At 40.7% G+C, this 22,479-nt stretch overlaps 2 non-coding genes across 2 annotated transcripts; one reads left to right on the top strand and one right to left on the bottom strand.

Moving 5' to 3' along the window:
• Window positions 1-685: 685 nt before the first annotated feature.
• On the top strand, window positions 686-758 carry TRNAF-GAA (transfer RNA phenylalanine (anticodon GAA)). The gene has a single exon. It is a non-coding gene; the product is annotated as a tRNA-Phe (tRNA).
• A 20,138-nt stretch (window positions 759-20,896) lies between these two features.
• Window positions 20,897-20,978, bottom strand: TRNAL-AAG (transfer RNA leucine (anticodon AAG)). The gene has a single exon. It is a non-coding gene; the product is annotated as a tRNA-Leu (tRNA).
• Between the last annotated feature and the right edge of the window lie 1,501 nt (window positions 20,979-22,479).

Here is a 22,479-nt window from a genome sequence, read left to right as displayed (position 1 = left end):
CTTGCCAGTACTCTTGTGATTTTACTTCAGCTGGGTGTATGTGTGTGGTGTGGGGTGTTTTCTACAATATGGTGTTTGAAAACCTCCAATGAAAGTCCTTTTATGATTAACCAGAATAATCGCTCAGCAAACCATGCAACTCATCTGCTTTTTATAATTCCCCACATTTCCGTTCTTGTCTCCTTTCGAAAACACTTTTTGCGTATTCGTATGGAAATAAACACATTGTTTGATGGATTATGTTTCCCCATTTCTACTCCAGAACAAGAAGCCCTTCACACTAATGTGCTCAGTAACCCTCTGTTCCCCATTACAGTGTCACTAAGAAGAACACAGAAAAGGAAGGACTGAAAGAGGAGAGAAAGAACAGCCTCGATCATTTCTTTAGGAATTTCCTTAGTTTTCTGAGTAGTGTTTGGAGCGTGGGACAGCCTGAGGTTACCAAGCAGAGAAGCTTCTCCCTGTTTTACCTTCCATTCTTGGCACTCCTCCTCTACCAACCCATCCACAGTCTTCAAAAATTGGAAAACACTTTTCAGACGTGGATGGCAACAGACCTCACAGAATTTCAGGTTTGTGAGTAGGTAATATTGCATGAGATTTACATTTACAAACGTACAAGTCCTGTAAACAATACTTTAAGGTATAACTAAACTGGCACCCCGCGCCCCTCCCGCACACGGCAGCCGAAATAGCTCAGTTGGGAGAGCGTTAGACTGAAGATCTAAAGGTCCCTGGTGCATTCCCGGGTTTCGGCAGTTCTGTTGACATATGCATAATTATTATTATCCTTTTTTTTTTTTATATAACAGTTGCATTCCAAGGCTTTAGGATTCTAATAAAACTAACTGTAAATAAAGTTAAGCAAAAACTTGTACGGAAGGAGGGCGCAGCTCAGTGGTAGACCGCATGCTTTGTATGTAAGAGGATTAGGGATGGATCCCCAGCAAGTCCAGAGTTTTCTTCTGTTTAAACACTGTTTAAAGTCATTCTTTAAGGAAAGAAAGAGCCCCCGGGTCGTCCACTAGTTGAGAACTGGGCTACCAACCAAAGGGCAACTGGCAGATTCTAGGAAACACTATGGAGCAGTTTTATCTTGTCCTATATTGTTCCTATGCGTCGGAATCCACTCAACAGCAACCGTTTTATTTAACTTTTCCCCTGAAGGAATACCGATGTAGTTCTCCTAATATTTTCCATATCATTCCTGCACACATACAAAGGAAAAACATAACCCGGTGGATTCCCTTGAGTGCTCTTCCATTCACAGGCTGTGAGCCTCTACATCCCCTAATTTGACTGTGACAACCCAAGGAAGACGTTAATAAAGAAAAGAAATGAAGAACCGGATCCCAACGGAATCACTTGAAACACCAGGCAGAAAAGCCTGCACGTTAACAGGTGGTTCACTTTGGCTCCCATTTGTACTATCATTAAAGAGGCAGACAGGCAGAAAAAGGGATGGGGGAAGGGTCCCCCGGAAAGTTTTCTTTAGTTCACTGTGTTTTCTGGGACAAAGGATGGAGCAAAAGCAGAGAAGCCCCCTTAATGCCCTTGGATTTCTGTACCGGTGCTCCGTCTAAAAATGAGAGATGGACGGCTGTAGGCCCTGAGTCTTTTTAGATGAGCGAGCAGCGTGGACTCTGGGCAAGGTAACGAAGACTGTCAGGGAATTAGAAGCTTTCCTAATAGGAAAGGAGAAGAAATAACTAGAACTAACACATTCCCAATTGATATTCCATAATATCAATTTTCCTGTATTTCCTTACTCCATTTTCCTCCTTATTTTAAATCTTTAAATAAAACTTTTACTGGGAACCTCAGTTAACATCAAAAAGAGGTAGACACATGTGAAGAAGCAGGGAAATATTTTTCTATCAAAACGGAAAATAGATACAGGTAGTTTCCGACTTAGGCCATATTTGAGTTACAATGAACCACACTTAAGACCCTCATGTTTTTTTTGGCTGTCCATCTTGTCGTTAGTAGTATGTTCTGCATACAATCTTTGTTATGTTATCGTTCGCATGCCAAGCACGCAAAATAAGTAAAGAACGAATTTTTTAAAATATTGACAAAGAAGGCAACAATAAGGAAAACTTAAAAAAAAAAAAAAGATATTCGAGTAACTTGAGAATTGCCTTGGGACACTGGCCTTAGTGGGGGACTACTACAAATAAAGGGTGAACGTGTCACAGGTATGCTGAACACTTCCTCTGTAAAGAACAGCAGCCGACTCTGTTCCTTCACAGTCAATCTTCTCACATCTGCTTCGTATGACCAGTAAAGTTCCAGGAATTTCTAGTGCACTGCTGCTAACTTTCTAATGCCTTATGGATTGAAAAATGCCTCTATTTCTGTATGTATTTCTGTTGAGTCAAAGCATCTTTAGGAAGACACAGAATTTGATGTTTGCTCCCACCACTGCCTTCTGGGATGTAATTATTTCTCAATTTTCTTCCCCCTCAAAAATATCCATAGCGGATAGTCAGGAGAGAGACTGCTTGGCTTCCAAGTCTGATTGGCCTCAAGTTGGTCATGTTCCTGGGGTCAATTATTTATTTATTTTAGGAAGGATTTTATCAACAGAGGTAACGTGATCATTTCATGTGTTATCTCCTTTTCCTGTTATCCACTTGTTCTCTCCAGGCACTTTAGGAACACGGTAGGAAAAATTGAAAGAAGAGTTTGGGGAGAGTAATACTGGCTTGTACAATGAACTAGGAAGTATTCCCTCCTCTTCTATTTTCTGGAAACGATTGTGGATAGTCTCTGTTAACTCTTTCAATATTTGTTGGAATATTCTAATTAATCTTTCTGGGCCTGGTGATTCTTTTATTGGGTGGAGGTGTTTTAAAATTGCTCAATCATATATCCTTAATATAGTGCTATTCAAAATACATATTCATATTGAGTGAGTAGTGGCAGTTTGAGTTTCTTGATCAGTTGGTCCATTTCAATTATGTTGTCAAAATCATCTGTGTAGCATTGATTATACTATTTCCTTACTGTTCTTTCCTTGTCTGTAGTGTATAATGATATCCCCTCTTTCATTCCTGATTCTGACACTTTGTGTTGTCCCCCCTTTTTTTGGTTGCTTTTTTTTTGTTTTCAGTCTTCCTAGAGGTCTGTTAAATTTATTCATCTTTTCAGACAACCTACTTATTGTTTCACTGATTTTCTTTATTTTGTTTACTTTGAATTTAATTTATTTCTGCTCTTATTTTTACTATTTCCTTCGTTCTGCTTGTTTTGAGTTTATTTTACTCTTCTGTACCCCTCTTTTTAAAAAATTTTTAGATTCTTGAAGATAAAGCGTAGATAATTGATATGAGGCTTTTTTCTTCTGTGTGCATTTAGTGCTATAAAATTCTTAGTACTGCTTCAGTGTGTCCCAGAAATTTTGACATGTTGTGTTTTTATTTTTATATTCTTGAGACTTCCTCTTTGACTTATAGATTGTATAGAAGTGCGTGGCTTAGTTTGCAACTTGGAAAATATGCTTTATGTTTCTGTGACTGATTTTTAGTTTGATTCCATTGTGGTCAGAGAACCCACTCTGTATGATTCAATTCTTTTAAATTCGTTGAAGTTGTTTGGTGGCCAGGAGTATATGCTCTATCTTGATACATGTTCCTTGGGGGGTTGAAAGAATGTGCATTCTGCTCTTGTTTGGTGAAGTTTTATATAAATGTTGATTAGGTCTGTTGACTGATGGAGTTTTTTAGTCCTTGTACATGTTTGTTGATTTTCTGCTTTGTTGCTTTTCAATTATTTAGAGATAGGTGTCGAAGTCTCCAATGATAATTGTGAATTTGCCTACATCTCCTTTTGATTCAATCAGTTTTTTTTTCCACATAGTTCTCACCTCTGTTATTTGGTGCATACACATTTAACCCTTCTATTCAGGTAGTCCCAATTGTCTCATGTTAGTGTCACAAAGAAACACACAACTGTTTTTTTTTCCCCATCATTAGTAATACGTAATATAGTGTGTAATTTGTTACTGTCACCATATCTATAAGATTGTATGTAATTTTTCCAACCTCCCAAGACAAATGAAGCTTGGATTTATAAAGATACTACTAATAAAAGGCAGTAATAATGAAAACTGAAAAGAAGAGAAGAGGTATTTGACTTACAGCAGAACCAACTTAGGAAGGAGTCGTTAGAACGGAACCCTGTTGTAAGTTGGTGACTTCCTGTTCCTTTTGGTGGATCGATCCTTTTATCATTAAGTGGTATCTATCTCTGTCCTTATTAACTTTTTTTCTGAAGCTTTCATTATTTGATGTAAATATAGCCAATTGAGTTTTCTTTTCGTTAATGTTTGCATGATATATCTTTTCAAAAATTCTCTTAGATTTCTACCTGACCATATAGTTACATATATGCAATGAGTTCCTTGTAGACAACTTATACAGGCAGTTCCCACGTTACAAAAGTCTGACTTCAGGACAACTGCTTTTGCCCTTTAATGGTAGTTAAATTTGCCCTAACTTTGAAATAATTGAGCCAACCCTACTCCACCAAATTGTTCATCACAACCACTGTTACATGCTGCATGACAGCTTTTAAATCATTGAAGAGGCTTCCAGCCTTTCTTGCAGTAAAGGAAGGCTAAATAAGAAACACATGTGCTTGGTTTGACTTTTCTACAAATTAAAACAAAACAAAAAAATTTTTATTGTGCTTTAAATGAAAGCTTAGAAATCCGGTCAGTCTCTCATACAAAAATTTATATACATCTTGCTATATACGCCTAGTCACTCTCCCCTAATGAGACAGCGCACTTCTCTCTACCCTGTATTTCCGTGTCTATTCAGCCAGGTTCTGTCGCCCTCTGCCTTCTCATCTTCCCTCCAGACAGGAGCTGCCCACATAGTCTCATGTGTCTACTTGATCCAAGAAGCTCACTCCTCACCAGTATCATTTTCTATCTTATACTCCAGGCCAATCCCTGTCTGAAAAGTTGGCTTTGGGAATGGTTCTTATGTTGGGATAACAGAAGGACCATGACCCCTGGGGTCCTTCTAGTCTCAGTCAGACCATTAAGTCTGGTCTTTTTAGGAGAATTTGAGGTCTGCATCCCACTTCTCTCCTGTTCCTTCACGGATTCTCTGTTGTTTTCCTTGTCAGGAAAGTCATCGGTTGTAGCCAGGCACCATCTAGTTCTTCTGGTCTCAGGCTGATGTTTATCTACAGATCTGAATTAAAGAATTAAACACAGAGTTAGGAATGGCTACTATTTCTTTTTCAAGTCTGCTTTTCTTCAGATTCCTGTAGAGCAAAGAGTGAAAAGAGAGGAGTGAAGAAACAGAGCTTCTAAGAGGAGTACTTAGGGTAAAATGAAGGGCTTCTATGTAAGAAAAATAATGAAGAGTAAATAAAATCCCCTGAAAAGGGACTTGAATCCTGGACCCTGAGATTAAAAGTCTGATGCTGTACCTACTGAGCTCACAGACCAGCTTATGTATGTTTTCTTGAGCATAACTTTTAGGTTTCTATACTGCAGTTGCAATCCTCTAGCCACTCTTTGGTTCCCCTGTAGGGTCTGATCTTCTCTGTCCTACAGGTTCTCTGTGAGTCGGAATCGACTTGATGGCAACGGGTTTGGTTTTTGGTTATATGTGGCTAATTGGTTTCATACTTCATGTGTTCAGATAGTTCTCTTGAATTCTCTTTGTTGCCAAGAATACTTTGTTTGAAAGAGGTGCTGTCTTCAGTTAGATCATTTCCCTTCCTTCTCTCTTTCCTTGTATCTCCTGAGATTTTAACGACCCGTACAGAAAGCACTGCTGGGTTTCTGACCATACAGCTAGATGTGAAGGACTTCATTACTTGCCAAATGTGCTGATTTGTCCCTTTGCTTCTTATTCCCCACCCGCACTTACTTTTCTGGAAGCAACACGAATGCTACTCTTCTTCATATCCCTCTGCATTGTCTTGTACATTTTTCTTGCAGCCTTGAGAAACAGGAGAAAAGAGTTGGAGAGAATTTGAAGACCTATGAACATATACCATAATGATGGGGAGGTCAGGGAGCCTGGGTTTAATCTTCTAAATCTCTGTGCTTACCTTTCTTAATGATGCAATTTGTCTACCAATGTGAGCCACTCCTTCTCACTTTCTTTCTCCTCTTCCTCTTCCTTTTCTTTCTTCTCTTCCTTCTTCCTGTCTTTATTCACTGTTTGCTGCCACACCCAAAGGAAGAGGAGAATCATCCTGATGAATTAATGTACATTAGGACATACCATCTCGAGTATGATCCAAGATAGTTCATGAGTCTTGATCTAAAACTTGAGAAAATACTGTACAGGGAATCTGGGAACAAATGGGGAAGTTTTGGTGTGAAGGAGACTAGCCTCTATGAGGAGGAAAGACAGAGTATGTCTTCTGGGAAAAGAGTGTTGTTTATTTCTGAAGAAAACTCTGTGCTTCCAAGAAACCAAGGCTATGTGAAAACTGAGATAATTTGCAATTGCTGTACTTTAGGAATTTGTGGATTTATTCTCTCCTTCCCTATGAATATATAAGGCATAGTTGGGGTTGGGTCACACAAAATTGCTTGGAGTCATTTGTGAATCAATAGAAAAAAAGCTAACTTTTAAGCAAAATGCCTAAGAGTTAGCATTTCAATAAGAGAAGTGCCCTTCCAAGGTATTTTGGTTCTCCTCTCCTCACATGAAGTAGTTTGGAAGTCACCAAATTGCACATCAGACCACTGGAAAACTGACCAAGGGAGGTTTGGGACCCACTACCTTGTTCCACCTCCGTATCAGGTGATAGAGGATCAAGTTGTTAAAATCTATGCTATGAATGAATTCTGATAAAATATTTTGCTGGTGTTAAAAATAGGCACTTCTGACAAGAGGAGCTCTTGTCTGAGATTCCAGACCTTTCTCCTTGGAGGAATGCCATCTTATCTTTGAGACAGGAAAGGCCTGAACATACCAACCTCTGGAACTCCCTCTCCTCATGCTGTCATCTGCACATCTGTATTGAAGAGTTTACTTCTTGACTTGTATTTCTCCATCCAAAAGCATCATTATCATCTGTGACTTAGAGAAGAGTGCCATCGAAGAAATACGTCACTTTTGATCACAGCACAGTTTATTAATTCTATGTAATTGTTTTCAGTGGTTTCAGCAGTTAGTTGATTCCTTTTTGAATGGTGTTAAATTTTCTTCCAATTTCAAAGTTAAACATCTGAAAATGGAAACCGAAGACTATGGAAATTTGAAGGCTTCCTAAAACAAAAGTACAAGAAAGGGCAGAATCAACACATTCCCAATTGATAATCCATAATATCAATTTTCTTGTATTTCCTCCTTATTTTAAGTCTTTAATACAACATCCACTGGAAACCTCTGTTAACATCAAAAGGAGGTAGATAGATGTGAATAAGCAGGGGAAGGTTTTTCTCCCCAAATGGAATACAGATCCAAGTATTTACGACTTAGGCCGTATTTAAGTTAAAGTGAACTACACTTACCATCACCCTTTTTTCTACATCTGATCGTTAGTAATACGTCCTACACATAAGGTTGCTTATGTTATCATTGTCATGCTAACTTTGCAAAATAAATAAAGATCGAATTCTTTAAAATATTAGCAAGAAATTGCAACAGTAATACAAACTAAAAAAAAAAAAAGAGAGATATTTGAATTAAGAATCGACTTGGGTCACCGTCATTAGTGGGGGACTACTACAAATAAAAGGTGACTGGGTCATGGGTGGTGGTGTAGAGGTTAAGAGCTACATCTGCGAACCAAAAGAACAGCAGTTAGAGTCCACCAGCGCTCCTTGGAAACACTGCAGGGGGGTTCTACTCTGTCCTACAGGATCCTTGTGGGTAGGAATCGAATCCATGGCAGCGAATTTTTGTATTTGTTTTTTTGGGATCACAGGTATGCTGTATGCTTCCTTTATAAAGAAGATAGGCAGCCTCTCTTCCTTCACAGTCAATCTGATCACATCTGCTTTGTATGACCAAGAAACTTTTCAGAATTTCTGGTCCATTGGTTGTACCTTTTGAAGATTTCGAATGCTTAATGGTTTCAAAACTACCTCTAAGACTGTATTTCCTTGAATCAAAGGTCTTTGGAAGACAGAAAGAGATGTTTGTTCCCAGCTCTCCAGTCTGTCCCTTTATCAAGCTGGGATGCCTTTACTTCTCGATTTTCTCCTCCCACACAAAAATACACGGGAGTTACTCAGGAGAGAGACTGTCTGGCTTGTAATTTTAACTGGCCACATGTTGGTTGTGTTTCTGAGGTCAAATATTTATCCTTTAGGATGTATTTTATGCACAGAGGCAATGTGGTCATTCCATGTATTCGCTCTTTTTTTTTTTTTTTTTCTGTTATCCACGTGTTCTCTCTAGGCCCTTTAAGCAAACACGAGTATGTTTTCCACAGTGAGTATTGCACAGGGGAGCAAGGAATGGGGAGAAATTAGGGTGCTGTGAGCAGAATTACAAATTCAAGCCCCAACCCTAGATCCACTGAATCCGTGGTTCAAGCCCTCCAAGTGATACAGATGCCAAAACTTCAGAAGCACTGCTGTGTACATTTGAGAAGGAAATGCTAAGGGCCAGGGGTGTGCTGAGGAGAAAGACTGGCTCCTGGGGTTTGCTGTCCATTCCCAAGTGGTTGCTCTATTTCCCTTACATGAAGATTTTCTCATCTTTTCAAGACCCCCAATAGATTAGGTGACTTTGGAGTTCACAGAAAACATCCCTTGTTTTTTCTGGATGAATTCACAATGGAAGCAAAGTGATGCTCTCTAGTCAAAAAACCTGAAGTCCAGTCAAGCTATTTGGGTGTCTGTTATGCATTGAGTTGTGTCCCACCAAACAAGTGTGGTAAATCCTAACCTCCATGCCTGTGGTTACAATCACGTTTTGAAATGGGTAGACTTGGTTATGTTCACGAGGCAGGATTAGTGTTGGGTATATCTGGAGTCAAGCATTTACAAGATATAAACGGAGCAATTAAGCAAGCAGAGATGGCATAAGATAGATGCCATGCCACATGGAGATCTCCAAGGAACCAGGGAACAAAAGCTGAAGAGAAAAGGAACTTCCCCCAGAGCTGACACAGAGAGGAAGCCATCCTCTAGAGCTAGTGTCCTATAAAACTTATAAAAAAAAATAAAAATCCTTATAGCCTCTGTTAATTAATGGTGTTCACTTGTGGTATTTCTCTTATAGCAGCACTAGATAAGTAAGACAGAGTAGTGGTCCTCAATTTGAAATTCAAGCTAAAAAGACTGCAAGTTCCAAAACAGAGACTGTAATCTTTATCTCTGTCCTCACAGAAAGACTTGGCAGTCTGGACCCTGCTGCTTCTCCAGGTGCCACAGTGTGATTAGGCCAATCTTCTGGTCTCGGATCAAGTTGTTAAACCTATAACATAAGAGAATTGCAACTATTCTTGGCATTAGGCAGGCTTGTGATCTGAAAGAGGTTGCTTTGTGGCTAACAGGCCATTCCTCTTCCTCCTTGGAGGAAATTGTGCCGCTACACACTTTCTTCTTTATGCCCCCATATGCATTCTTGTTTCCTAAGCCACTGCTTTCTTTCTCTTGGACTCTTGTAAGGGACTTCAGTTGTATGGCAACCTTGGCTTTCCGGATTCTTCACTCTTCCAAGAACCGGATGTAAGCAGTATAGAAGTCCACTGCAAAAGTATGGGTGAGCTTTGTCCTAGCATAGAAACACCACAAAATTTAGTAAAGCAAAAATAAAGTTTTATTTGGCATGTATTCAAAGACACAGAAGTAGGAAATGGACAAATATGCTGCTAGAGCCATGTCTGTCCAAGTCAAAGGAATATTATAGAATAGTCAGAAATAAAAAAACAGACATGCATGCTGCCACAGCCATATCTGTTTGAGTCCAGGGAATGTTCCACAATGAACAGTATATATTAACATTACAAAATGAGCAAAAGCAAAAATTCACCCGCACTTTGAAATGATTCAACCAACCCTACTCCAACAAATTCTTCAGGACAATCACTTTTACATGCTGCATGCGCAGCTTTTAAATTGCTGAAAAGACTCCCAGCCTTTTAAATAAGAACCATATGCACCAGTTTTGACGTATTTACAAATTCAACTTAAAGACACTGTCAGGAAGAGATCTGTTTCATAACCGGGGCACGGCCTACGGCCATATGTTAGAATCCACTTGCCAATTTCTGTACTTTAATTGGTTTATTTAGAGCATTTACATTCAATGCAATTGTTGATTATTCCAGAGCTTAGGTTTGGCATTTTATTTTTTGTTTTCTGTTTGTATGTTCTCTCTCTTTATTTCTTTTTTTGCTGTTTTTTTATGGATTACTTGAACTTTTTACAAATTCATGTTAATTTATTGGGTTTTTGAGTGTATCTCTTTGCATAGATTTTTTAGTGGTAAAAGAGTATATATATATATGTATGTATGTAAGTAGGTATGTATACATAAATCACAGTGTGTCATCATATTACCAGTTCAAATTAAGTGTAGCAACCTGCTTAGGCTGGCTTCTCTAGAGAAGCAAGACCAGTCAAGCATATAAAAATATATATGGAGAGAGGTAGTTACATCAAGGAAATGGCTCCTGTGGTTGTAGAGGCTGGAATGTCCAAAGGATATGGGTTAGGGTAGAGACTTCTGATTCACATAGCCATGGGCTGGCACAGCCAAGATTGGTAGGCCAGACAGCAGGGCTCTTGTTCACAGGCTTTGAAGACTGACACATCCCAAGACCAGTAGGCAAGATGGCAGGTAAGCTGCTAGCTCAAGTCCGAAGAACCAGAAGTCAGAGGAACAGAAGCCAGCTGCAGGATCCAGAGCAAGCTAAAGCTTAAGATCCTTGCCAAAGAGTCCACCTATACTGGATGCAGGCCACATCCCCAAGGAAATCCTTTTCATCTGATTGGCTACTCATGGCAGATCCCATCATGGAGGCGATCACATATCAAATCTCATCATGGAAGTGATCACTTCATCATACAACTGCCAAACTACAAGGAAGCTGCCAAACCACCGAGAATCTTGGACCAGCTAAGTTGACACCCAACCTTAATGATCACACAACCTTACTTCCCTTTTTGGGGGGAGGGAGTTTAATCTTCCGCATTTCTATGCTTGTTCTTCTCAATGTTGCAACTTGCCTACAATGAATGAGTGACTCCTCCTTCTTTTCATTTTCTTTCTCATCTCCCTCCTCTTCCTTCTCCTTCTCTTCCTTTTTTATGCCTTATTCACTGTTTACTGCTTACATCCAAAGGAATAGGATAATTATCTTGATGACATTTGCACATTAGCATATCCATCCGTAATATGATCTAAGAATGTTTGTAACTTTGACCTAAACCTGGAAAAATACTGTACAGGTAATCCAGGAACAAAAGGGAAGTTTTGGGATGAAGGAAGAACTAGCTGTCTAGGGAGGAAAGATGGCATGGGAGATGGGATAAAACTATTGTTTATTTCTCCCAAATAATTTGTCACTTCTAAGAAGCCAAGAGTATGTGAAAACAGAGAGGATATGTAATTGCTTTACTTTAGGAATTTGTGGATTTCTCATCTCTCCTCACTTACAAATATGTAATGCAGAGTTGGTGGTGGGTCCCACAAAATCACCTTGGATTGATTTGTCTGTCAATCCACAAGGAAGTTAGAGAAAAATTCTAAGGAAAATACCTAGGAGGTTAGCATTTCAATGACACAACCATCCCTCCAAACTTTTTTGGCTCTCTTCTCCCTACTTGAAGTAGCTTGGAAATCTCCAAACTGCACCTCAGACATCAGGACCACTCTCACAGGGAGGCTTGGGACCCACAACCGTGACCCACCTGCATATCAGGTGATTCTTCTGCTTGTTGGTAGAGGATCAAGTTGTAAAAACCTACATAATGAATGGATTCTAATAAAATATTTTCCTGAGGTTAAAAGCTGGCATTTCTGACAAGGAGAGCTCCTGTTTGAGCTTGCAAACTCCATGGCCAGCACCATCTTATCTTTGAGACAGAAAAGATCTGATCATACCAGCCTATGGCACTCCCTCTCATGCTGTCATCAGTTCTCCTTTATTGCAGAGTTTAGTTATTGGCTCTTATTTTTCGACCCAAGTGCACCATTATTGTCACTGAATTAGACCAGTGAGCCCTCGAAGAAATATGTCACTTCTGTTTATCTCACAATCAGTTTATTAATTCTAAATAATTCTGTTCAGAGCTTTCAGGTGATATTTGATTTCCTTTTTGAATGGTGTTAAATTTTCTTCCAATTACAAAGTTAAAAATTCGAAGACAGAAACTGAATGCTCCATAGCAACTTTTTCACTTTGAGGTTTGGGCTACTTCTTTAGTGTATTGGTCACGTGGCCTGATGGATAGGCCTCTGATTCCGGATCAGAAGATAGAAGTTTCCAGTCCATACTTGTTCCCTTGTTTATTATTGGGCAAGAAGTGGAAGCTTCTTGAATTGACATCCAGCGGTTGGCTCCAGAGTTCTTGCTGGAGGGAAGGGTTGGAGAATGGGTTGTGTCTCCTGTCAGAGATCAGTAAACAAACCAAAAACTCAAACCAAACCCGTTGCCATTGAGGTTTAGTCAATACCATAAAGATTAAACCTGTTGGGGTCCACCGCATTCCCATTCATAGTGATCCTGCAGGGCAGAGTAGAACTGCCCCATAAGGTTTCTAAGGTTCTAAATCTTTATGGAAGCCAACTATCCATCTTTCTCCCTCAGGATGGCTCTCGGGTTCCACCACAAACCACTTTACCATTGTACCACCATGGCTCCACACAGATGAACAGTTAACATTAAAGAGTTTCAAAAACCAAAAATGGGCCAAGTTTCAAGAAGACAATGAGCTAACTTATGTACCCACTAATTGCCATTCTACTAGATTTAGTCAATAATTTGCATTATGTCACTGGCAACAAACCACTAAATGTACTGTATAAAGAGTTGGTATCGACATTATAGTGACCCTGGTTTTCCTGGCTCACAGACTTGCTTTAGGAATGGGAGATGGTGGTCAAGAAAAAGAAGTGACAAATAAAATAGCCCACTGTAAATGATGGAATAAGCTTCTCTGGAGAATGCTCGGTTTCAAAGGTCTTCTAAGGAAAAGTTAGAAATACGTGTGTGCGTGATGGTGATGTGGTTATTAAGCCTGAACCTGCTCTTGAAATCTGGACCCTCATTTAGAGTCTGCTGTACATCCATTGAGTTATCCTAGCTCAGGGATTCAACTTTTCCTGACAATTACTGTCAAATACTTCCTGGTGAAAACCCTGGTGACTTAGTCGTTAAGAGCTTTGGCTGCTAACCAAAAGCTCAACAGTTCGAATCCACCAGGCGCTTCTTGGAAGCTCTGTGTGGCAGTTCTACTTTGTCCTATATGGTGTCTATGAGTTGGAATCGACTGAAGGGCAACAGGTTTGTTTTTTTTTGGTTTTATTCTCTAGCCATTCTTTGTGTTATTTACTTTATAAGCAAAACCACTAATATTTGATAAAGTCAAGGCAAAATCTTCAGGCATGTCCCCCTTCTACATTAAGCATTGCTCCCTACCACCAGCAATGAAATTTCTTCCGGTTCTCTCAGAAGTCACCAAGATCTGGGCTTCTGTAGTACAAAGAAAAACACCTCATGTGTGCCCTTCAAAGTGTGCTGTTTATCCTGGGACCACAAGACCAGTTCTGAACTCTCATAGCCAGAGTTTCAGATGAAAGGAGCTGGAGTTTTCTGCAGAATAAATGATCTCAGCCCACTTTCCTTAGAGAGAGCCTTCTTACTACTTGTGAACTTAAAGGAAGCACAAGAGAGACAGATAGCTCAGAAATATTCTACCTCCTCGATGATCCGGAATCCTTTCATCCACACAGTTACGAGGTCCAAGCCCTCTTCCACACACTTCTCTTCTTTTTTCTTATCTGTGCAGCAGCCATCTATGTTCCTTCCCAGCATCTGCAGCCTCCATTTCTTTATCAGTGGACACATCACACTGCCCCTTCTACCCATTTTTCCCCTCCCACTTTCTTTGTGTTTACTGCCCCTCTTCTGGGGTGATGTTTCCCCAGGTTCCTTGTTCCCCATTTAAATTTCTCGGCCAGTGGTTCCCAAACCTATCTGATGGTATGAATTACCTGGTGACAATTCTAAACTATATGCTCCACCTTATTTCAATCCAATCAGGAACTGGTAAGTGGACCTAGGGATCCATATTTTTATAACATTCTCAGGCTTTTATTCCCAAGGTTTGGTGCCACTGAAATCCACACTATAGCACATATGGCTCTTATGTCTTTGTGTTAGAGGCTCATTCGGGTTTATTATATTACCTTTTTAATATCTTTCTGCCCCTGAAGAGCAGTAGTCCAAATTCAGGGTGTCAAAAACTCATTGCCATCAAGTGAATTCTGACTCATAGTTGACTCATAATGACCCTATAGGACAGACTAGAACTGCCCCATAGGGCTTTCAAGGCTGTATGCTTTACAGGGGGAACGCTGATGGTGTTTAAGAGGTTGGGTGCTTGTTGGAACCCACCAGCAGCTCAGCTAGAGAAAGTTGCAGCAGTTTGCTTCCTTAAATACTTCCAGCCTTGGAAACCCTGTGGGGCAGTTCTACTCTTATCTGATAGGTTCACTGTGAGTCAGAATCCACTTGATCCAATGGGGGGTTTAATCTTTATGGCAGCAGAGTGCCACATCTTTCTCCCCACAGTGGCTGGTGGGTTCCAACCACCAATCTTCTGGTTAGCTGCTGAGCGCTTAACCACTGTGACAGCAGGGCTATATTTTCATAGAGGCTTCAGGGGAAGATCCTTTTTTATTTCTTCCAGGTTCTTGTAAACACAGTTGTCCCTTGGTTTATATCCGTAGCATAACTCTGTGGCAGTCTTTTCTCTGTCTGTGTCTCTGTCTTTTCCCCTCTTTTGTAAGGATACCACTCAGATGGGATTAGGGCTCACACTAATCCAATATGATGTCACGTCAAGTTAGCTGATCACATCTTCGAAGAACCGATTTCCAAACAAGATCACATTCACAGATAACTGGGAGTTAGGGCTTCAACTTATCTTTTTTGGGGGCACACAACTGAATCCATAACACAGCTGTGTGTATATACCGGAGATTATTGAAACACTTCCCGATTAACCAACCTGTGGTTTATTTTTTTCCTTTTTCTATTATAAAATTTAAAAAGATTAGGCATGATCATATTTCATCTTGTATTTTTACCCATGTGTATTTTGAATTGATTGCTAACAAAAGGCTTGCTGGTTGGGAGGATAAATGCAAATAATATTTTTCTAGCTACAGCTGTGTAAGTTTTGAATCTGTGCATATCACATAATAGAAGCTCAGTGAACGTATGTTGGGGAAAAAGAACTGGCATAATTTAATGCAAACTCATGAAATTTACTTAGGGTTTATCACGTTTGTTTTGGGAGTGAGAATCCTGGAGTCACAAGTGGTTTTGATCAATAGAATCAGAACTTATAGTATAGTAAGTGAGGCAGAGAATTTAGGGGTGGGGTGATAGAGAGGAGATTGGTTTTCCATGGAGAGGAAAAAATCAAGGTCCTACTAGGACTGGAACCCAGGATCTGTTATTTACAAGAGAAGACTTTGAACCAATAAGCCATAGTGCTTGTACAAAGGCATGGCTTAGTACTGTTTTTCTCCTGTCTGATTAGACGAAATATTTTTGCTACAAAATCTACAGGATCCAGACCAGTTTACTGTGAGAATACGGACAAACACAAGAAGACATTTTGCTCACTCACATGTGCTGTAGAACTACTAAAACAGGAAAAGTTTCGAGCTGCTTGAGCGTCAGTGCCAATAATTCAATTAGTCCAAGGATAACCACCAGCAAAAGCAGAGGCAGCCCAATGGTTCCAAATGGGATATAGGTTTCAAAAAATCAACTTCGCTGTTTTTCGCCTCATCTTTTGTAATTTAGGCTGTTCATTAGGATGCCCTAAGTGAGGGTCTCTAACTGAAGGAATTCCACTGAGACTCAGACTGCCAAGTGATCATCACTTGCACTCACAGGAAGCAGTGATTTGGAGGGGAGGGAATGGAGGAGAAGAAAAGGCTCAGAGGGTTGAATTCAGGTACTGAATCTCCCTCAAAACCCTAGCTCCCCTAAGATCCCACAGGGGCAAAATCCAGCGCTATAATGACTCTAATCAGAAATCCCGAAGTGCAGAGCCTCTTGGGGGAAGGGAAGGGGAAGTGAGGCCTGCTGGCCACACGGGGTTCCTGGATCCAGGTACAGTCCTCCTAAGGTGAAGAGCCCTATGGCTCCTGCGAAACCCCACAATGCCTTCTACTCACCTAAGCCTGGTTTGAGGCACATTAGGTCACCCACTCATCTGGTTTCAATCCCGCACTTGCACCCTGCGGGGATCGCCCCACCCACCCATCCACCCTAGTTGCATGCCCCATCCTCTCAAAGCTCAGAGGGCCGGGTCGGGTAGCTGTGAACGTGCCCGCAGCTCTGCGCCACAGAGAAGGTCCCGCGTGGGATTGTACAAGGGCCGGGGAATTCGAAGTGAGGCTCCAGGGGCCCCGGGCCCCTAGGACTCGCGGGTACTGAAATGCCTGAGGGGATGAGTAAGGGAGGTCGACAGGGGAGGCGAGTTCCAGCGACCTCGCCCTAGTCTCCTTGGGGGTGTGAGAACTGGCAGAATGCATCCTCTCAGCGCCTGGGGAAGATGCCAAGACACGGGTCAATTGCAAACTGATGTCTGCTCTGAGATCTGGGAAATAAGACCGTCCACACATGCAGCCAAAACTGGAAGATCTGTTGCCACAATAAGGAAACTCTCTCACAAACGCGTACCTTTACACACTCGCACACAACCATGACTGGATGTCCATGTGGGCGAGACGGGAGCTCCTCTGTTCTCTGGTTACGGACACAGAGAATAAAATCCCGCTGCCCACCCCCAACCCGCAGACACAGCTGACAAGAGGCTTCACCTCCGCCTGGTCACAGTCACATCTGTGCGTACTAAGTGAGTTTTAATAATTTTCTGAAGATGAATCTTTTTTTCTCTCCTGGAATTTGATGGATTTTTTTTTTTTTTTTTTAATTCGTCTGTCTTCGGGCTTTATGATATCCGGGTATCATAAGCACACAGCAAAGGAGGAAAACTCAAGTGTCCAGTGTCCCGGCTTGAACCGAATATCAAACTCTTCGCCGCTGGAAGAAGTGTGAAAATCTCATCCTTCACTCTCCCTCAACCTTCCCAGTCCCCCAGTTTCTCCTTGCACAGCAAACACAGTTTCTCGGGGATATTATTTCCTCCATTTTTTATACAAATAAGGAAATTGCAAACCATTGTAGGGCATTTTCACCTGAGGTATGGTGGAGTGATTTCCAAACCAATACAGAAAGAGCTTCTTTCTTGCTTGATGGCATAGAATTCGTTTTTGGATGTTTCACAATATATATCTTGCCCATACAAACAAGCCGCAGTAAATAATATTCCTTGCCTGACATGGCAAGTGGGCGTGAGTACTTTCTATTCATGGAATTGCTGAAACAGTCTATGTGATAGTGTGATGGTAATTCTGTTGGATCTTGCCTAATATACATTCCCACCAGCATGCCACAATGCCACAATGGTTTCCCACACTATTACAACCACTTTGGATTAATATACTACTACTAATAATAGCAAACCTATTGTATTCTATTGGATTGATTCTGGCTCATGGTGACCCCATGTGTTACAGGGTAGAACTGCTCCACAGGGTTTTCTTGGCTTTAACATTCACAGAGGCAGATTGTCAGGCCTTTCTTGCCTTTCTTTTGTGTGAGACTCTATGGGTCCAAACCAGTAACCATTAGGTTAGCCCATAAAGATTTATCCTTTGGACACGAAATACCGTTCTTAGATATAAAGAATAGTCAGAAATGACAAGAGTCTCATTTTCTTTAATAGACCATAATAGATCTTAACCTACTATTAGGGAGATAGTTACTTTGCTGATGTTCTCCAAAGGTGCCCTAGTTGAGAGCTCACTTATGTTCTCCAAGGGTGCCCTAGTTGAGAGCTTGGCTGCCAACCAAAAGCTCAAACCCCTGGATTTTTTATCGTCCAGTTAGAGGACTCGATCACAACGGGCTAAGTTTCTGGAAATTTCATCCTCAGATAGATTCAATTTACGATATATTTGGCATCGGTGGGATTCCAAATGAATGGCCCCACAGAGACTGGAGCCTTAATCAAAGGCCTTAGACCTCTCAGACAGACTGCCATAATGCCCAGGACGTTTCAATCATATTTACCAAGACACAAGATTGTTATCCACCACCTTATTCTTTTCCTAGAATATTTCTACATGGTACTCATCCAAAACTCCAGCAAATAATAACTAAAACTTATTGGAAATTTAGTACCTGCCATGCATTGTCCTTACTTTTGCTGTCATTCAGTCCTCTAAATTGCTGCAGTGATAAGTGCTTTTTACTATGATTTCCATTTTCCTGATGAAGAATATGAGGAGCAGAGATGTTAAGTAACTTGCTGAATGTCATCCAGCAGTAAGTGATGTTTAAAGCAGTAGTGGGAGACTTCGCTTTCTTGTATATTTAGGCAGTATGGGTTAAAATCCTGAAGTGATTTTCGTCAAGGCTATGTGACAAACTGAAAGCAATAGCAAACTGTTGCTTTAATGTTCATGGAGTTAGATCGCCAGGCCTTTCTTCTCCCTTGCAACTGTGTGGGTCCCAGCCACTAATCTTTAGGTTACTAGTTGAGTGCAAACCATTTTTGTCACTAAGAGACCTTTATGTCGACATAACACAAACAGAAAAATCCAAACCAGTTGCAGTCAAGTGGATTCTTTGGGTAAATAACACTTTCAGATAGTATAGCATACAGTAAACAAGCCATTGTTAATCCACCTGGATCTTACTTGGTCCAATGGAGCCACCCAGAAATTGGAAAATAAATCGCTATTTAAGTTCCACTTGTAATTGATGTAGCAAAATGGAAACTTCAGATAAATGATGTTGGACTAACTAGGTTGCCGTCTAGGAAAATAAAAGTTTATATCAGTATGTCATCGATGATACTTAAATTGAAAACACATATAAAATTTAAAGGTAAAAAAAGAAAAAGAAAACCAAATATAAGTACTGGAGAGATTACATAGCTTTGGGTAGAAAACCAATTTTTACACAAAACATAGAAACAATGAAACCTTGACATAATTCAGTACATTAAAAAAAATTCTGCCTGAATACACCTCCATTCTCTTAAAAAAAAAAACACAAGATGAGACAAAAAGAAACAACAACCAAAAACCCAAACAACCTATAAGAAGACTGGAAAAAAAAAAAAAAAAGAATACATCGTGGAAAAAATATTTGTAATTTCCCTACTACATAATTGGGAAATATTAGTTTCCCTAACGTGTAATGTGCAATAGAGTAGGTTTGGAAAGTGCGCAATGTGGGGGGCGGGGGGGGGAAGATTCCTATTGGCTTATTTGTCCCTGAGTGGAGCAAACTATTAACTGGCTGGGATGTTAACGGAAAGAATGGAAGTTGGAGTCCACCCATAGGCACCTCAGAAGAAAACCCTGGTCATCTACTTCCAAAAAATCAGCCATCAAAAACCGTGTGGAATACTCACCTCGAAACAGCGTGTCCAATGATGCTGCTATACACAGCCTTCAAAAGGCAGGCGAGTTGTTCATTTTTACTTAGCATTCGGTAATGAAATGAATCTGGCATTGAAGCGGACTTAAATTATTACCAATGGGCTTAGACTCTGAAAAAAAAGTGCTATGTCACATGAGTCCATCTCCAGATTAAGCAAGAAAGCCAGAGGGGAGGGGCCACCACGGGTTCTCCAGGCTAATGGAGGAGAGCCACGTTGCCCCAGAAGCTTCCAGTAGAGGAAAAAGAAGGAGAAACTGAAACCCAGCCCATTGGCCCTGCTTGTTTTATTATCTGGAAGCTTTTTCAGAGGCCCTGATTGTGTAATCAAAACCTTAGCAATTGGTAGGACTTCGTATTCGTTGGTGTTTTAAACTAGAAACTTCCGGCCCAGCTACTCCAAGCACAGAGCCTATGAAAAGAACGCTGGAAAAAAAAAACAAAAACAAAAAACGAAAGGAAACCTTAGGGAGCACAGTTCAACTCTGATGTACCTGGAGTCTTCAGGAGTCAGAGCTGACTCCATGGCAACTGCATATTAGCTTGCTTATGCAAATAATATTCGTTGCAAGTAACCCCAGACTAACCCCAGGCTACTTGCCCGGGTAGGTAAAGGGAACGCTGGCGCCATACCGGTTAAGTGCTATGGCTGCTCACCAAAAGCTTGGCAGTTCGAATCCAACAGGCGCTCCTTGGAAACTCCATGGTGGCAGTTCTACACTGTCCTATAGGGGCGCTGTGAGTCGCAATCGACTCGGCGGCAATGGGATTGGTTTTTTGGGTTTGCGTAGGCAGAATCCGATGCAGGTGGAATGGGGAGGGGAGGTGGTGGAAGAGTTTCACCGTGTATAAAGTCTTACGTTTTTGTAATTTGGAAATATATGAGTTATAATTGTTTAAATATATAAACATTTTAAAAACCATAAAGATTGAATCCTTGGACACGAACTACTGTTCTTAGATTGATCTTAACCTATTATTAGGGAGATAAATGTCTTTCTTATGTTCTTCAAGGGCTCCCTAGCTGAGGGCTCGGCTGCCAAACAGAAGCCTAAATTCAGCAGCCGCTCTTTGGAAACTTTATGGGGCAGTTTCGCGCTGTGCTGTATAGGCTCGCTACGAGTCGGAAGTGACTGAATCAAAGCGGGTAAAGTTTTTGGTAATTTCGTTATCTGATGGATTCCATTTCCAACAGAGTTGGCAGCGGTGGGATTCGAACCCACGCCCCCGCAGGGACTGGAACCTTAATCCAGCGCCTTGGACCGCTCGGCCACGCTACCGTGCTCCCGGGAAACTCTTAAATCATTATATTTAGGAAGATACAAGAGTGTTTTCCATGACGTTATACTTTTCCTAGAACATTTCTACACGGTACTGGTCCAAAACTAAAATTTATTGGAAATTTATTACATGCCATGCACTTTCCTTACATTTACTGTCATTCAGTCCTATAAACTGCCTCAGTGATACATACTGTTACTATGATCTGCATTTTCCTCATGGAGATTATGAGATACAGAGATAATGAGTAACCTGCTGAATGTCACCCAGCTGTAAGTGATGTTTAAAGCAGTAGTGGAAAACTTCACTGTGTTATATATTTATTCAGTCGGTGGTAAAATTCTGAAATGATTTTGATGAAGGCTATGTGACAAACAGAGCAACAGCAAACTTATGTATGACTTAGCACTAATGATTGCTTTTGGGGAATGGAGACGTATTAAAAAAACAGGAAAGCCACTGTCATCCAGTCGACCTTATAGGACAGAGCAGGACTACCCAAAGGGCTCCCAAGGAGGAGCTGATGGACTCCAACTGCTTGACGTTTTGGTTACTAACCCAACTCTCGATCACTGTGCAATCAGGGTTCCACTGGTTGGAGCATGGTATATGGAAGTCTAGTATTTCGGTCATGTCACTGATGCTTGAAATGTTCCCAGTGTGGAGAAATTTACTAAAAGCAATTTAAGTGGTGCCTTCTTAGCACAGCAGGTAGCCGGTCAGTCTCATAATCTGAGGATCCCGATTTCAAGCCTTAGAGAGAGTACCAAGGTTTTTCTTGTCTCTTCTACTAAACTCTTTTGAAAAAGACGCGTAGTAAGAAAAATTGTAACACTGGGCAAGTTTTTGAGTCCAAATGCAGATTCCAGAAGTGTCTCCAAGTAATCCTGATTGATGTGATTATAGGTAGGGAGCAGGACCTGTAATTTTTAACACTCTGCCAAGGAATCCTTAAAAAACTTTATCAATTTCTTTTTGTAGCCAGACAGCTGTTCAATACGCTGACTACAGTACAGCCTAATACCAAACTCTGGATTAGTTACCTATTGCTACTGTAGGAAATTGTCACAAATTTAATGGCTTCAAAATACACAAATTTATTATTTTCAGTTCTGGAGGTCAGAAGCCTGAAATGGGTCCTAGGGAACTAAACTCAAAATGTTGGCATAGTTGCATTGTCTCTGGAGACTATGGTAGAGAAGTCACTCCTTGTGGTTCCTGGCATCTGACTCCACTCACACTCTTTTGCTCAGGTCTACTTTATGCTGATCTGTGGTTCTGTTGTCGCATTGCTTTTTCTAACTGTGAACCACCTGTCTACCTCTGATAAGGATCTTGTGACTATATTGGGCCCACCCAGAAAATGCAGAAATTTTTTTCCATCTAAACATCCTTCACTTAATCAAGTGTGCAAAATACCTTTTGCCATGTAAGGTAACAGATTCACAGTTTTTGGATACTAGGATGAGGATAGTTTATGGGGACATAACTACACATGGT

This window comes from Loxodonta africana, chromosome 1 (assembly GCF_030014295.1).
Source record: "Loxodonta africana isolate mLoxAfr1 chromosome 1, mLoxAfr1.hap2, whole genome shotgun sequence".
Classification (NCBI taxonomy): domain Eukaryota; kingdom Metazoa; phylum Chordata; class Mammalia; order Proboscidea; family Elephantidae; genus Loxodonta; species Loxodonta africana.
This window is presented reverse-complemented; position numbering and strand designations above follow the sequence as displayed.